This window comes from Leptosomus discolor, chromosome 5 (genome assembly GCF_034619465.1).
Source record: "Leptosomus discolor isolate bLepDis1 chromosome 5, bLepDis1.hap2, whole genome shotgun sequence".
Lineage (NCBI taxonomy): Eukaryota > Metazoa > Chordata > Aves > Leptosomiformes > Leptosomidae > Leptosomus > Leptosomus discolor.
Window position 1 is genome coordinate 61,361,785 of NC_141395.1, and position 17,507 is coordinate 61,379,291.

Sequence of the window (17,507 nt, forward strand, 5' to 3'; positions counted from 1 at the left end):
ATAATAGCATACAGTGAATTATTACATGCCCTCTAAATTCTAAGCATGTAGATAATAAAGGGAAGATGACAAGAAATGCAGGGCTACAGCTGTATTTTCACTTTCAATATGAAAATGCTATTGTTCATCATTAGTGCATTCCATTTGTATAGCAGCCAAGTGATATTTTTAGGTTGTTCTCATGTGTAAGTTGGTTTGGGTTTTTTTCTTGTGTTCTTGTCACTTATTGGTAGTTTATTTCATAGTTTGAAATTTGAATTCTTTTTCATCTGAAGAGGCAAGGAAATAGGCAGAATGCTGACACAATTAGCACGGAATTATATATTTTGAACTGAAGCTATAAAAAGCTGTAGTCTGACAGTCACCTATGAAAACATGTTCAGGATGGAAAAAGAAGCTCAGTCTGTACTTCACACTGGAACTACAAAAAAAGAAATATTGCTTCAACCGTTCAGACCACTGGCAAAAATAAATGCAAACATCATGCAGAGATTTTTTTTTTCAAGATATGTCTTTGTCTCTCATTTTTCTAAGTCAGTTGCAGTAGAATCAGTCATTTAGAAATCGTTTTAAGAAAAATGTTGTCGTTATTTTCAGGATATGACATAGATGCTAAATGTGTTTTGTTTTCTGTTTAATTAAATTATTTTTTTCCATCCATCCATCCATGATGCTAAATAAATATTGAGGACTGCAGTAAACCTTGTGACCCCTGTGGCTTGTGATAGCATTACCTCTGTCATCTTCCCTGCAAAGCAAGAGGGAAGAAAAAAAGCCCCCAAATTTGCTGAGCCACACATTTCAAGTTGTCGACAACCCCATCCACAAGAAAACAGAAGAAAATATATATGCACTCTGTCCTGTCAAAAGGCTTTTGCCTTATCTTGAGAGACTGTCAGGGCAGGAACATCATGGAATGGACAGGAGTCTATTAAATTAATAAGCTGCTGGATGGTGTCTGGAGAGTTGTGATGCTCCATAAATCCAGTTTGATCATGGTGGACAAGGTTTAAATCTGCAGCCTTCTAATACACATCCAGGTCCTGGATTGGATTTGAAGTTTTGTGCTGGAGACACAGAGATAGTCCTGCAGCTTGTGAATTAAGATTTATCATTTTTTCATACTGTGGGTTTTTTTTTTTCTATACTTCTTGACAAAAATGAAAACACCTTAAGGATCCTGGCGAATGTTACTGCTTGAAATGAAAGAGCTGTTGTCAAGGTGAAACCGTGACCTAGAAGCCTAAAATCAAATATTGGTCATTCTTTTCAGACAGCTCCATTGGTGCTGAGTGTAGAACATCTGTATGGGATTCATCTCCAGCCTGTTTTATAGTGATTCTTGTCAAATACTCCTACTGTATATTTGTGATACAAGGCTGATGATGTGCCATTTAAAGCAAAAACTAAAAAAATGTAGAAATATATTCTTCCCCCATTTGAGGTGGTTCTATGTATAACTGACAGTGTGGTGTGAGATTTCTGTGCCCCTTTCCTCTAAATAGATTATGCTTGATGATAATAATTCAGGGAAGACTCTTTCATAGCATTCAAAGTGCCAAGCTCCCAGGAAAACCTGTGTGATGTGCAGCTGTGATGTCCAAGTGGGGTGTAGAGCTGGACTACTACCTGGAACGCAATGCTAAAATCATGTTGGATGTGTTTTGTCTCTAGCTGCTTACAAGTCAGGCTGTTATTATGGCACAACGAGTGGGATTCAAGTGTCTCTTGGACACTTAATTGACCTGCAAGCTAGTGATTTATTATTAGGTCCCTAAGCTCCTATTCTTGTTACTCTGGAGACTCCATCAGGTGATTGCTGTGCTTGCTTACATAGGCAATGGCACAGCCAGCAGTTCTCTCTTCTCAAATTCCCCAGCCGCATTTTGGATCCTGTGTAATTTATTTATTGATGATAGCTAGAATCTGTGTTACGTTTAAAAGGAATCTCTGCTCATTTTTGTTTTCACTTTTAGTTTAGGAGCTTAAAGAGACTTCTTGACATTAGAGAAGGATAAAAACAGTGTATATGTTAAAAGAAATTAATAGCTCCTGTTGCAATACTAAGGACACTGAGATTTGTTTTACGCTCAGGAAAATGGATTCAGAGCTGAAAGCAATTGAAAAGCTCTTCTGGTGTGGAGGTTTCCTTAAACAGAAATTGGGATCAAGATGTAACCCTCGGTCACATCCATACATACTTCTCGCTCCATTGTCTTCTAGAAATTACTTAAAAGCTGTAGTCAGAGATCGTGTGTGACTGAATCCTGACCTCTCTATTGATCCTGGGGATCAATCTGTCTACTCTCTGATCCAAAGATCAATGTCAGCATTTCTCTCTTTCTCCCACGGCATTGCAGCACTGCTCCCTACTGTAGACAGGGGCCACAAGGAGCAGGACTTCACAGCAGGGCACCGTGGGACTGAGGCCAGCAGTGGACGACATCCATTTTTTCTAATGCAATGGCAATTGCACCTGGTTATTTGGGGCAGGTTGTGAAATGTGTATAGTGATATGGGGAGGAAGGAGAGTGGAGGTTAGGGAAAGAACTCCAGCATGGCACAAAACACGGGAGTCCCTTGTGGCAGTCCCACTTGCAAATGAGACAGGATGCTCCCACTGCCTGCAGCTGGTCTCCTCTCACTGGTGCTGGGGAATCCCTCCACCTTCCCACCATTTTAGTCTTCTCTGAAGGGAACTGAAGAAAGTGTGGAGAAGTTGCAGCCTGGTTCAATGTGTGTTTAATGTCTAAGGAATGAAACCCTGTTACTTCAGACATGGAGAGAACTTAGTAGCTTTCTTAAGACATAATTTCTTTTGGTGTTACGAAAAGAAGAGGAAAACATTAAAAAGCTGTTTCAGATTTGATTTTTTCTTTCTTGTTTCAGTTTCATTCTGTCAGGGTATGAGGGGCAATGTGATGCTGACAAAGAAAAATTTGTGCTAGAGTGTGCCTAAATTGTGATATTTGAAGCAGGTTGCGATGCCGAAGCAGATTGATGTGTTCTGTAACTGAGTAGTGATGCACATGACTGAATCAGTTGGTGGCATGCAGAACCATGATTTGTTGCTGGAGCAGAAATTGCCTTTAAGATAATTTCCTATGATTATACCATAGTATATAGGCATCTATACATGTATGTATATATATGCACATATATATATATATATATATATATAAAAATAAAATAGCTCAGGCCTCAGTTAGTGTTTCACTCAAGGCACAGAAATCTCTTCCTATAGCTGCAGTATGTCCCCCAGCATAGGCAACTCCAGCTATTCTGAACAATTACACTATCACAAGTTACTAGTCATTGGGAGGAAATACTGTTTGGAAAAGAGTTTAGAAGATAGAAAGAACAAGTCCCAGCTAACATTGTTAAGGCTGGAGAAAATTGCTAGTATTAGCTTTATAAATTACAGAAGAATGCTAGTTTTGCAATAAAGGTTGGTGAAAGTAGAAGATGACACAGGGAAAAATATACATTTTAAGGAGTGCAAGCCAACATAAAAAGAACATTGAAAAGTTAAATTGTATTAGAAACACTAGAAGAGACGTGTATGCAGACTTAATCAGATGGATTTAGTAACCATTGTAACTTCTTATTTAAAAAATAGAAGTGCACAGTCAGATAATACGTACTGGTCTCTGTAACTTTTTTGGTGAATGGAGAATTCTTGTTTGCAACAGTGGTGATGTAGAAACACACACAAATTGAACATTTGCTTTTACAATTGAATATGTAAAAATAATGTGGTATAAGCATATTGGACAGTAAGGACAGTGCACAAATTATTCAAGATCTGAACAAAAGGAAGACATTTTTGAGAAAACTAAGGATCAGTTAGTTAACCGAGCTGACTGATATGCCCTAACCTTCAACTCAGGAAATAAGATGAAGTGTAGTGGTTGGTCTGTTAGCTGAAACAAATGTTCACGTATGTAAGAACAGAAGCATCTGAGATGTAAGGGAGACAACATTGTCTTTGGACAGCCAAAATGTTTGCTGTTATTATAAGATGGGTGATTGAACTTAAAGTACGAGTTGAGAAGGAACTGTTTTACGCTAAGAAATGAGAGGGGTGGCATCAAGCGATCACTATGCATCTTCTATTAATAAACTGTTATTTTAAATGTGAACAGGCTCACTTTTATGGTGGCTGCATGTGCATTTTAATAGATTTAAATTATGTGAGGTTTAAATGCATTTTCAAGTTACAATTAAATGAAAATTTAAAATAAGACTGACAGGTTGCTAAGGCTAAGCCAGTTTTATGATTAAAGTTCAATTAAATTATATTTATCATTGGAGCAAATGAAGTATAAAATCACAAACAATGATATTTTTCAGTGGCTTGCTTTGGTGGAAAGTGTAGCCTGAAGTATGACTTCAAGACTTTTATCTTCCGTTCCCTCCTAAAATGGAAATTAATTAGGGCTAAACAAGCATTGGCTATATGTTCAGAATCCCGTCCTCTTTCGTGGACCTGTGGTCCAGGAGCAATTTGCTAAGAAAGCTGTTTTGTGATGCAAAGTATTATGTATTTTATTTGGGTTTAACTAAGATAGGGGAAAAGTTGAAATTTTAATAATGGTTTAAAGAATGAACTGGTTTTGTTGCTTTCATGGAAGCTACTTTTGGCCCTTTGCACTTTCTCAGAAGATCTGCTTAGATCGACTCTTTAAATACAGTTGTTTCTTTTTCCATGTACTTTCTATGTAAATCCCTAAATGTCATATGCTTTACAGTGAGTCAAGGAGAGAATGCTGGTTTTGTACACACAAGCTATTTTTCAATTACATCCACTGCACCATAACGCGTGAAACATGACAATTTTCTGGCTTGCCACAATATGATCATCAGCTTTATATAAGTGTGGCACTGCTCTGTCTTTCTGATACACTTCCTATAATTTGTTATTTATTTTCTCACCATTTTGACCTACAGAATCGTATGTAAAAGGAACAATATTCTGCATTCTGTTTCTTTGGTTTGATCTTAATTTTATAATCTAGGATATAACATAACAAATGGATTAACTTTGGACATTGTGCAACTTGAATTTTTTTACATATTTAAAAAAGATCCACAGCATCATAAAAATTGTTCTTTCCATAACGCCATTCTTCTCCTTCATATGAATTCTCCTAAGTGATATTAAGCAGAAAAGATTAATTTGAGATCAATTACACCTAAAAAAACCCTTTAATATATTCAGCTAGAAGATTCCGAAAAAGCAGTGAGTTGATACATGACCTTCTTCTCTTTAAGAATATATGTACCTATTCAGCAAAGTGAAGCGTGATCCTAGTATTTTTGTTGTGTGTTCCTAATTATTGCAAAGTCTAAACATGCTAATTATACAGAGAGATTTCAGTTCCTAAGTCAGTGAAGTCTCTAAAAGCACCCATTGAGAATTACTTTCCTTAACCAGAGCATTTTCTTGAAATGGGATTATTTTCAGCTGTTAAACTGGTACATGGGAGATGTAAGAGTTGGTCCTTAAGCTGAAGATACTGAAGGAAATTCTTAAGTTCGGGACTGCTATTTTTGTGTGTCAGTCTTGTACGGCTGTATCACGTCCCTTCTGTTGTCTTTGGGACGTTAGTGTTATAAAGGAATCAATAGGAGCTGATTAGCTGGGGTTTCCTTTGAGCACATTAGCCTGACAGTCTACCATTAACATCTAGCAGCATTCTTTATTTTTACTTAGTTTCTTTACCACCTTTCTTTCTGGAGAAAAGTTGGGTCAATTTGTATTTGCAATTGGCAGACTCCAGTCACTGTTACTAATAATGTTGGCTACTGGGGAAAAAGAAACAGCCTGCAGTTTATAGTAGTAAATGTGAATCTAGTTCTGTGCTTTGGAAATAGTCCGATCAGATTTTAGCTGTGTGCCACGAATCAAACACCTGATTTATCGAACTGTGTCACTTTTACATAGTAACAACTTGTCAGATCTTGGTAAAAGGTTGCCTGTGATTCACACTGCAATGAATTTATTAGCTGTGCCCCCCCCAAAATTAGCTAGTAGGCGCATATGCCCAGACGAGAGCAGTAAAAGTACATACACTGCTTCTTTTCCTATTAAAAAATATTTGTTAAGCTAAGAGTTTTGTAGGATAATACTGTAAATGGAGGACACAAAAAGAATAAAAAACTCTGAGGAAAAACAATTTAGTTCTATTTAAGAAACAATCTTGCTTTTCTTTGATATTGCTAGAGACGATTTAGAGTTTTCAACTCAGTATTCTTGTAAAGTAACTATATTATTTTTCTTTATCCTGACATGACTATTGTTTCTGTGGAAAACAGACCTTTTTTCCGTAGCCCTGAACCAGTTAAACTGTATCGTTAACACAGGGAACAGCTGTTAATGTTTTAATATATTTAAAATATTTTCAGTATATGGTATTTGGTTGGTGTATTGTCTTTTTTCTTGTATCACGGTCAGTTATCTTCATTGGCACCTACTGGTAAAAAACTAATGTAGTGGAGTAAAGAGTCATCCCATAATTTTCCTCATTCGTTGTTCTCATTTTTTTTCCTCATTTTCCTGCTCTGCAGAAATTCAGGTGCATAAAGGAAATGTCCCAAAAAAGGATGAACCAAGTCTCTGAACAGTCCTTTCTAGCATGTATACCATATCATAATTGTACATACCTAAAGATACTGAACTCTGTCCTCCAGAGATGGAAAAAATTGTCACCAGACAGAGTAAGTCATCAGCAGGGACTTAGAAGTTCCCTATCATCCCTTCATCCTAGATTCTAAATATTGCATTACCAGCAGGACTCTTTGGCAAATTAAAACACCAGAGAGGAGCCACGCAGGACTTTACGTAGAGTTCAGGAGATGAAAAGGAACTGCCAGAAGTAATTGAGTCCCAACATTTTGATAATATGTGGGTTGCTTAATTACATCTGCCTTTGTTCCCTTTTGAAAATGGGATGCATCATTCTTTCTTTTTCAGAACTTACATAATGGTCTATGTGTGATAATGTAGCACTTAGCTACACATAGCTGGACTAATAAATAATCTTTGTAGAGCAATAGCATGCATATCATATGGCATCTTCAAAACGTTTTTATATTATCTACTCAGAATATTTCATATAAACTAAAGTAATAGCACACAAGAAAGAAGGAATTATACAGTACTCTTCATGTCTGAGAAGCCCAAAGAGCGAATTCATGATCTACGGCATTTGTGGCTGAAGTGCAAGGAAATTTTTCTTGAGTGGAAGTGTTTTTAAAACACTTTGTAACATGTGTAGTAACAGTATGCATGCTTTTAAGGCAGGAGGTAAGAAGCAAACATTTCAAGCCTTATTATTCAGAAAAGATTTGGATGTTCAGCATGTCTCTCTACATCCGTCACTATAAAGAGTCAAGAGAGTAAAGAACTATTTGGAAGTATATTGATGGATTGTTGAAATGTAACTACTCAGTCAGCCAGGCTTTTGGTAACTGGTATATACTTGGAGTTGGAGGTGCTGACATGTAACACAGCTATATCTCATTGTTTTATGTAAGAAAAGCAGGAAATTTTCTGAATGTATTTGATGCCCTCTTTTTTTTTTCCTTTTTCAGCATATGTAACTCTTCCTTTGGGAGATGTTAATATAAAATACTCACTTTCTTATCCCATGGACAAGTCACTCTGAGTTGCTTAGAATTTGAAATCTTTCCAGTCGTTAGTTGGAGATGTAGTGTGAGCTCAGGTAGAAGCAAATTCAAGGTAAACTTGTAATTGTTGTTTCATAAAGAGAAGAAATTAATACTTGACATATTAGCAGCAAATTTTTGGTATTTCATTTGCATCACAGTGAGGTGCGGCTCTGTATTTGGATTTTAATGCATACTTCCTCAGAAAGCACTGGCATTTGGATTTGGGAGGAGGTTAATTCTTGGCTTGACATTCTTTTTTTTTTTTTTTTTCAGAATTGTGCCCTTTCATAATTCATATTTTGGTCAAATCTTAAAGCATTATATATTTTTTTTAATTGGGGGAGAATGTGAATACCTGTTTCCCTTGGAGAAAAGACAATGCATAAAAGCAACCAAAATGAGTGAACATTGTGTTACTCTAAATTGTCAGATTGTGCATAGGTCTCTCTAATACTTCTCAGGTTCTCATCTGCTGATGATATAGTTTTAGTAGATGCACTAAGGAAAGTGCCAAGACCAGCTTTGACAGGGTTTTCTTCCCCCCCCCCCCCCCTCCCCCCTCCTCCTCTTTTTCTTTTAATCCCTGTGGGGCTCTGTGATTTTTCATAGCTGGACTAAAGTTGTGTCAACGGGAGACTTGCACCATAAAGACTGAAATGTTAAAGAAAGCTACAAGGAACAGCTTTGAGGCAAGGTTTCAAGCTTTGTCATCACGCTTGAAGAATTTTCTGTTTAATGTACTGTAATGCAGTATTCAATGGGGACAAGTTTAATTGAGTTTTACACAACCCAGTTGGGAGTAGCGCTGCAAGGTAGGTGATGTCTAGGTTTTTAATCTTCCACTCCAGAGAGGCTTGTTGACGAAGTGGTTCTTTCTCTTTGTAAGAAAAAAAGGAAGCATGAGAAATGATACATCCGTGGATAAAACCAATTGGCAACCCCCAAAGGAATGAGGGCGATAAGGCGAATCCAGCACTTGTAAGAAATAAAAGAATCCAACTGTTCATTTAAATGAGAAACAACACATGTGATTGAGGAGGCAGGGAGGCTGGGCGCTGGAGTGGGGAGGAAGGGACTAACAAACAGAGTGGCTGGTGTCAGAGTTAGGCGTCCCGCACAAACAAGCCCGGGTTTGTTAGGCGGATTACTGAAGAGATAGTTAACAACATGTGTTTTTTAAAGAAAAAGGAGAGCCAAGCATTTCCAGTGTCGGAGAAGGTGGCTGAAGTGGCAGGAGGGAGGAAGCAAGCGCTACCTAAGGAATCACTACTCCTTCCCCAAGGCCTATCAGCGGCTCTCTATCAAACAGCATAAAAATAGCACTGGACCCTGTCAGAGAGAAAATAATACCTTCTATGTAAGCCTTAGTGTATTAAACTGTAGTCCTGTTGAAGTTACTTCTGCTCAAACTTAAGCAGTCGAAAGGATAAAAGCGTGCAGTCAATGTACTGCCAAATCATCTCCCCGCTTTGGCTCTGTATCCCTGCTAAAGCAAAAAATATTTATCCAGCCCTAAAAGTGCTGTCTGCCCATCATTAAAAATTCTGCTCTTGCCAATTGTGTACAATTATGTCTTATAGCATAATTTAGTTTTCACCTGTAAAGCAGTACTGATACTGTTCCACTTGTTTTCTCTTAAGATATTTAAGAGATTGGACCTGGTGTGTGACAGAAGCAGTTTGTTGGTTGGTGCGATTGTTTGTTTGTTTTGTCATTTAATGCTCATGTTGGTATTTTTGAGCAGAGAGATTTTCCTCCTCTCCGGAGCCATTCATGGGGGGAGACACTGTGTTTTGTGGTGACAGTTTTGGGGTTTTCTCTGCCATCTTAGCATCAAATCTCTCATTTTGCTTCATTGGAATCAAGAAGACTTACAGAGTGTCTTTTTTCATAAAATATACTGCAGACCCAGGTTGGTGTGAGATTACACAAGCAGTAGTTAGGGGGTGCTTTGCTGCAAAGCGAGGTGTTCGCACAGCTTTCGAGGAGGCTGTGGGGGAGGAGAGCAGCCAGCCAGACTGCACACCTCCGTCCCGCCCCACTGCCTCGCGTAGCCACGTTCCAGTGCCGCAAATGAGCCCCAGCAGCAAGTTTAGCCTCACACCTCCTTGCAGGCTTGCCGGTACCCCTTTCTTTGCCCAGGTTGGGTGGCTTCCACACCCACCCTAGGGCCGTGGCTGCTAGTCCAGCCTGCTTTCGGGAGGAAAGCAGGGGATGGGTTTCATAACAGCGTGGAAAGCCTTGGTAACTAGCTATTGTGTGGGAGGGTTGGATTTCACCCGCAGAACACATACGGTGAGACAAATTGGAAATTGCAGCGGAATATGCAGAATTTGCACAGTGCTGCTTTCCGAGGTACCACCAGAATCCCTGTTAAATTTATAAATACAGTACGCATGCAAAGTATAGAGCTGAGCAAATAATTCACAATGAATAATTTATCTGACAAATTTAGCCTTTTTTCTGCTCATGAAATATCCATGAACAGATCTGTGATTTGCAACTGCAACCTTTACAGTGCATTAGCATAGGGGTTTTTTTTAATTTAATTTCCCTGTGTATTTTGGTGTAAAAAAGTAATTCCCTGTTATTAATCATATTAGCATTTTAAATAGTCCAAAAGTAGGCTTTGAAGTTCAGACATCAACTAAGTGAAGGGGCCGAAGGAGACAGGTGTTCTTACTTTGCTGCTGCTGCTGTTTGTCCAGAAACATTTTTTCTGCAGGCTACATTTGCAAGGAGACATGACGGCAATTTTTGGTTTTGCAGTCTCTGTATTTGGTGTAGAAAAATACAGAACTGTCTCGTCTTTAGTGGAAGGGAATATTCCAAACAATAACATCCAATGAAGCACAGCTTTCAGATAAAAAGTGAGGTTTGAGGGCTTGGGAGGATGGGGCTGCACCCTCAACTTTGGTTAATAACAACACATATTTTGAAGGATTTTGCTGTATATCTCTCTTGTAATAAATGGAATATATCCCTGTTATATCCTGATAGTGGCATCCCTTTGTCTATCTGCATGGGCTGAAAGAATGGGAAGAAGTTAGACTCGTATTTCATAAGGCCTTAGAAAAATTTGAAGCCCTATTTTTGGAATGAACTGCTTGTGGTTAAATAAATGTAATCTAAAAGCCTCGGGTTTTCTGAGGTAAATGGTTTGAAAACGTAGCATTAGCAGACATGCGTACTGAAGATTCTTAGATGATTCGTATTTTTTCAATATCTGTTCATCTTTGTGTTCTAGTACTTCCTCTACAGTCAAGCAAAATCATCACTGTTTACTGTGGACTAAACCATTAGGATTTTAACCAGTTTCAGTTCAGTTGTCAACTGAATTTTTTGCAGCTTTGTTAAAAATACAGCTAGAAATTTTTACTGTTGATATCCTTTCCATTTATTGAATTTCTCCCATGATTCCAAAATTTCCAAAATATTTTTTAACATATGCCAAATTTTACTTTTTTTATCTATGTAAAGCTGTAACCTCAGAGATAATGCTTAAGAAATGGGCAGAAATATAAGAAAATTCTGTTGAAAAACTTTAATTAAGTGGGGCTACTGTAACCAAAATAATGCAATTGTGCTTCTTTTGACATATTTAGTGATAATACATGGTTTGTGAGCCTCTCAAAGATGTAATATATAGCTCTGGTCAGAAAAACAGCTTTAAAAATAGTATCTATATGTGATCAATAATCTGCTTATTGTCTGCATTCACAATTAAATCTATAGCCTTTGCTGGGAAGAAAAGATTACTCTTTCATTTGTGATGGTACAACAGAATTCAGTACAACTAAGAAAGAGTCAATTGAATTTTACTCGTATGTATCCTCCTCAGAACAGTTTAGTAACTTCCAAGCAGTTCTATATCAGTACAAACCTACTGAAGCTGTTGAATGCCTTCAACGGCTGCCATTAAAGAAAGACCTAATTTGGTCCTCAGAACCATGATGCTCAGTGATGAGTGGTATAGAAAGAACCCAGTTTGACTTTCAGAGCCAGGGTGAGTTTACAGAACTGTTATTTCTTATACATGGGATCCACTGCACATAGAAATAATTAAGATGTCATGAAAAGACCAGCCTCTATTTGTAATAGGCTATGACCACATGTAATAAAAATAAATAATTCAATAATTCCTTTTTTGATATTACATAATAACAAAAAAAAAACACTTTAGGACATTTGAAAACAAATCCCACAGCAATCAGCTGAACATTGTATGAAGAAAAAGGAATTTTGGCATCTCTCCATTCTGAAGACATAAGGCAGTTTTGTTTGGTTATAAGAAAAATAGGCATAAGATGCTCTGCTTGCCTTCTTTACCAAGCCGTTTCAAGCAAAGAAAAACCCAAATGTTCTCCGTGAAGGAAGTATTAATGCAATCCCGCAAAACGTTGTTGTAGGTAGATTAGTATATAATAAAAGCAGATACTGCAGCAGGTCCTCTGGAATAATCCCAGGTGTCACATCCATCCAAATTCACTGAAATCAGTGCTCAACCTGATTTGACACCCCTGAGCAGACCTAGCCAAAGCCAGATGAAGGAAATCTAAATTTTAAATTAAACAGCATGCTGGCTTGTATCAGAAATAGGGTGGCCAGCAGGACTAAGAAAGTGGTCGTGCCCCTGTACTTGGCAGTGGTGAGGCCGCACCTCCAATACTGTGTGCAGTTTTGGGCCCCTCACTACAAGAAAGACATTGAGGTGCTGGAGCGTGTCCAGAGAAGGGCAACGAAGCTGGTGAAGGGTTTTCAGAAGAAGTCTTATGAGGAGCAGATGAGGGAACTGGGGTTGTTTAGTCTGGAGAAAAGGAGGCTGAGGGGAGACCTTATGGCTCTCTGTAGCCACTTGAAAGGAGGTTGTAGTCAGGTGGGGGTCAGTCTCTTCTCCCAAGTAACAAGCAATAGGACATTAGGAGAAATATCTTCACTAGAAGGGTTGTCAAGCACTGGAACAGGCTGCCCAGGGAAGTGGTTGAGTCACCGTCACTGGAGGTGTTTAAAAGATGTGTAGAAATGTCACTTAGGGCCATGGTTTAGTGGTGGACTTGGCAGTGCTAGGTTAACGGTTGGACTTGATGATCTTAAAGGTCTTTTTGAACCTAAATGATTCTATGATTCTAAGTTGGTATCAGTGGAACTGGAATTTAGCCCAACAGCAGACTATGCCAAGTCTCTAGATGTGATTCTGACCTCTATCCTTCCCAACATCCCATTTGAACATGTCATAATTTTGCCATTTCACAGCTGAGCCTGGAATAAGAACAGGGACCAAGGGATTTTAGGAGTACCACCACACTGGACATCTTTGTCCCTTTCACACAAGTGTAAGTGCACTTGCATGTTTGTCTTCCAAGCAAAATAAAACAGAACATTACAGGAAATCCTCATGCAGAAAACCGAAACCAAAACAATCTGTAGAGTAGCTATATATTTCCTTCAATTGCATTCAGGTAAAATGTTTTGGTGAAGCACGTATCTCCAGCCTTCATGCAGACACATAGACCAGCAATTAACATGGATCTCAATCCCAAGTTTATTTTTTGAAGTAAGAGCAAGTTCCAGTAGTATTTTTAGTTTTCATCTTTTCACATGTAAATGGTTTGTATCCAGAGATGACAGGTACATCCGTGCTTCAAAACATCAGGGTAGTTAGCTGCTTGCTCTTTGACATGCTTGCCCTACTGAACATCACATCTCGTGTTCATGATGGAAAGGAAAAGATTGGTTCTGTACATCATGCTGTGGGAGGGAGACTTGGAGTTTTGTGACTTACAGGAGGTGGAGCAATTAGAAAAGTAAAAAATGCAGGGACTGCTGAATGGAGAATTTCCAAGTGATCCTAGGAAGGAAAAAAGTCTTCTATTTAAACCTTGCACTGGTGGGATGATCGTGTGATTTAGTAATGGGAGCTATTTCAAGTTATTTCAAGCCTGTATTTCAATGGCAAATCACTGAATTTAAATTGATAACTCTTGAGAGCAGTACAAATGAGAGCTAAATACCTGTGCAGCTGCAAGACTTTTGTTTGATTGTTTTTTTCTTTCTAAAAAATTACAATAAAATACTATATTAAGATAACATAATTGGGTGGGAATCAGCAGGGCTTAAATGCAATCAAGTCTATAAAGGAGGAGTGTGGAAGCTGTTATAAACAGAGGAAAACATCATCCAGAAGCACAGACTGTAGAGATGAAAACATGCAGGGAAAGAATAAGAAAGAGAGATTTTTTTTCTTTCTTTCGTACATGATAACATCAGCACACCTATTATTAATAACATAATATGTAATCATGAATATCTATAAATTTCCTATAAATATATGATAGGTATTTGTTCTATCTTACATTATAATTATTTTCTGATATTGCCTTGATGTGGCTGGAAAGAACTTCTAAGAATAAACTCTCAAGATTCATACTTGTAACTATTAACTCTGAAGTCTAATAATGAGCTCGTCTACACAAGGTATTCATTATTTCACTTGTAATCAAGTGAAGATCATAAAATAAACATAGTATCGTATTATGAAAAGAACAAACTTTATAGGAAATTTTATTTTGGCATTAGAGAGTTTGGAGCTTTGTAAGTGCTTTATGGAAAAGCATTGTGTTATTTTTTCCCATCCAGTTTCTGAATTTTATATTGAAATTACAAAATGCCTTCGTTTCCAGATTTTTTACTGCATTTCTACGAATGCTGCCTTCAGCTTTCATGCTACATACTTAGTTTTTCCCAAAACACACCAGTTTACAGCTGTTTTTTTCAAATTGAGAATATCATTTCCATTTCACCAGAGTTTAGGGAAAGGAGTTCAAATGTGAGATCACTGAACAGTGATTTAGCCTCCTAAGTGATGGCTTAGTATTTTGAGAACAAATTAAATTAGTCTGTCAAGTCTGAATTATTTTTCAATTTTTATTTCTTTTTTTTAAAGAATGATAAGTTTTCTGTTGAAATGGAGAGCTGTACATTCTTGGGGTACAGACCAATTCTGTTAACAAGATGTATTGCAATTGGTAAAGAATTGCAAGGAATGAATAATTCCTAGGAAGTGAACAACGGAAAATATGGATGCATTAATCAGTCCATTTTGCCAAGGAAAAAAAAAAAAAAAAAACAAACAAACAGAAAAAGCAAGCATGCAAGCAAGCTTCATACTCTCTCTGATATTAAAATCTATGGGAATTTGATGAGATAAAAGAAATGTTAAATGAACATTCTTCCTCTAAACGGACATGTCTAGAAAGGCAATTTTAGTAGTACAGCAGTGTAGCATTTTGTTTTTTCTGCAATAAAGCCATCAGATCAATAAAAAATTATGTAGCAGATTATTATTACACTGTGCCCACCATAGCTCTAATCGTAAATAATACAGCAGTTATCCTGGTTATATTAATTATAATTAGAATGCAGATAATGCAGACGGTCTTTTATTACTAGAGCCAAATCAATTTTCCAGTGTTATTCAATGCAAGGTCACACAAAGTTGTTGAAGCTCTTAGACTTCTTATGAAATGACCTGCATATGTAAGAGAGGGTTTGGCTCAGCTGTGTAAGACACATTGACTGGGAAGTGCATTGAAATAATTACAGCCATGAACTCTTGCCTATAATGGCAGAATTTCATTTTATAAAGTAAGCATAGCTGTAATCCAGGCTCCTTTATGGTGGGAAGCCTCATAAATCTTTCAGAAAAGACCAAGTCTTTCTCTTATTTGTAAAGCAGAAATCAAAATGAATTCATTTCTGTTGTTATTCTTTCCATCTGTACTGTTGTATTAAATATGCAGAATGTTTTCACGTTGGATATTCGTATGGAAAAAAAAAATTAAAAGAAGAAAGTATTTCATGGAGACATTTCACTTCATTGTTTTCACATAGGCTGTTTTAAAGTTCACTAGTTTAGGCTCTGGGGCTCTCCTGGATCACTTAAGGCTTTTATCATCTTTTAGGATTGCACTGGCTTAATGTATTTGTCTTCTATCTCTCATGGCTTCAGTTTAACTCAGACTCACAGAGGAACTGATATGCTTAAAATGTGCCTGTCTGTCCTGTAACTGATGAGCAGATCAGTAGGACACTGCCAGATAATCATCTCTGAGATGCATTGGATTCATATGCGTAAATGACACATGGCAGAGAGAGAGAAAGAGCGAGGAAAGTGTCTCTTAGTTTTGTGCTTTTCCGCTTTCTTTAAGTGTGTATACAGATGGCCATTAGATATGCTGTATGCTGGAGTCTTGCAGTTTGGAATTCACTTTTCCTCTTTTTGTTCTATCTGTCATGTTACCCGAGTGCTTCCACAGAAACAAAGCAAACAACAGTAAACAGAGCAGAGGCTGCAAGTAGGAGCTAGTTAGTGAGGCGCAATGCTAGGAGCAATTTAAAGAATAAAGGCTTTGTTGCTGTTTGCTTGCTCACTTACTGCTTTGTTTTGCTTTGTTACTCAGTAGAACAGATGCTATAGAAAAAAGGGAATAGCCCTCCACAGAAAAAAAACGTGCATTTATGTGAAGATAGCAGTGATACTTAAATCTTTAGTATTCCTCTACAAACCGTGCTCTCTGGTGGGTTTGCAAATTTGCTTTCAAATGGGCAGGAGTTTGGCGAGTGTATCGGAGCGTAGTGGTCCAGGCAATCTCCTGTGTGCCCACGTGTGTTTAGTCTTACATCCAGCCTCTAAGTCATATGTGAAGTCAGCAGCATGATGGCATTTTAAAAAGGGTCTCTGATCACTTTTTGCTTTTTTAGCTTGTCATAAATCCTATTATCAGCAGTACCTGAGCTTGAGGAATTCAGTCATTTGAATCAAAATGCTTCCTTCTGACAATAACCAAGGAAGGAGACGAAGCCATTTGGCAAGCAAATGAATCTTAAGTACACACACTGGAAATGTTTATACTTTGTTCTAGATAAATGTAGCCTGCATTTTGATAGTATATCACAGTGTTCAGCTTATAGAATGTGAATGGGGTTTATGTGTGAGAGAAAATATGAGAGAAATAGAAGAAAGGATGTTAGGGAAAACTTGGACTTTGAGGCTTTACTCAAATATTGGAGATTTGCGCCTTCAAACCAAATTATTCCAAATTAAAAAAAAAAAAAAAAAAAAGTAATAAATGCTTTTCAGAGATATTTCCATGACATGCATGATTTTATACCTATGATACCTCTCATGGATATCTGTTCTGTGTGAGTCGACTTAATCTTATCTAGAGATAAGTTGATCTCTCTGAGCCCCACATGCCTCTCTATTTTGGTGACAGTAATTTAATCAGGTTTTCTCATAAGCCTCCCATTCTCTACAAACACATTGCTGGGTTTGGTTTGTTGGTTTTTATTTTTTAATTATAATAATGTAGTAGTACTTACAGGTTCAGGGCATCACACCCTAAGCTTGAGGTGTAAAATAGAACAAGAAAACATTGGGGCAAAACTGATTTTAGTTTGTCAGTTTTACTGAAGTTGTTGCTCCATTTTAGCTGTTAAAAGAGCCCAGTGTCCTTTTCCTCCTTTTCTTCTAAGTTCGTTGGTTTTATACAAAGGAAAAAAGCTCACACTTTTGAAAAGTTCATGTTAAAACCGAGCACTACAAAGGTACACTATATGATTGCTTGGTGTACAACTTTTTCCTTTCTTTGCTTAAAAAAATTCTGAAGCTCATGGTATATATTCTTGTGAGGGTTTTTTTTTTAAGGCACTCTATCTCAGAGGTAGCATGTGTATCAGGGGAGGCAGGGATTGCTATGGTAAGTACCCCTGCTTCAAATAATAGGATTTGGGAATTATTTTCAGTCCAAAACATAAGGGAAAAAAATGTCTAA

General features: G+C 37.5%; 1 protein-coding gene across 1 annotated transcript in view; it reads left to right on the top strand.

The window, feature by feature from the left end:
• The window catches only part of ZFPM2 (zinc finger protein, FOG family member 2), a 252,065-nt gene that overhangs the window by 151,279 nt on the left and 83,279 nt on the right, over nucleotides 1-17,507 (top strand). The window lies entirely within an intron of this gene.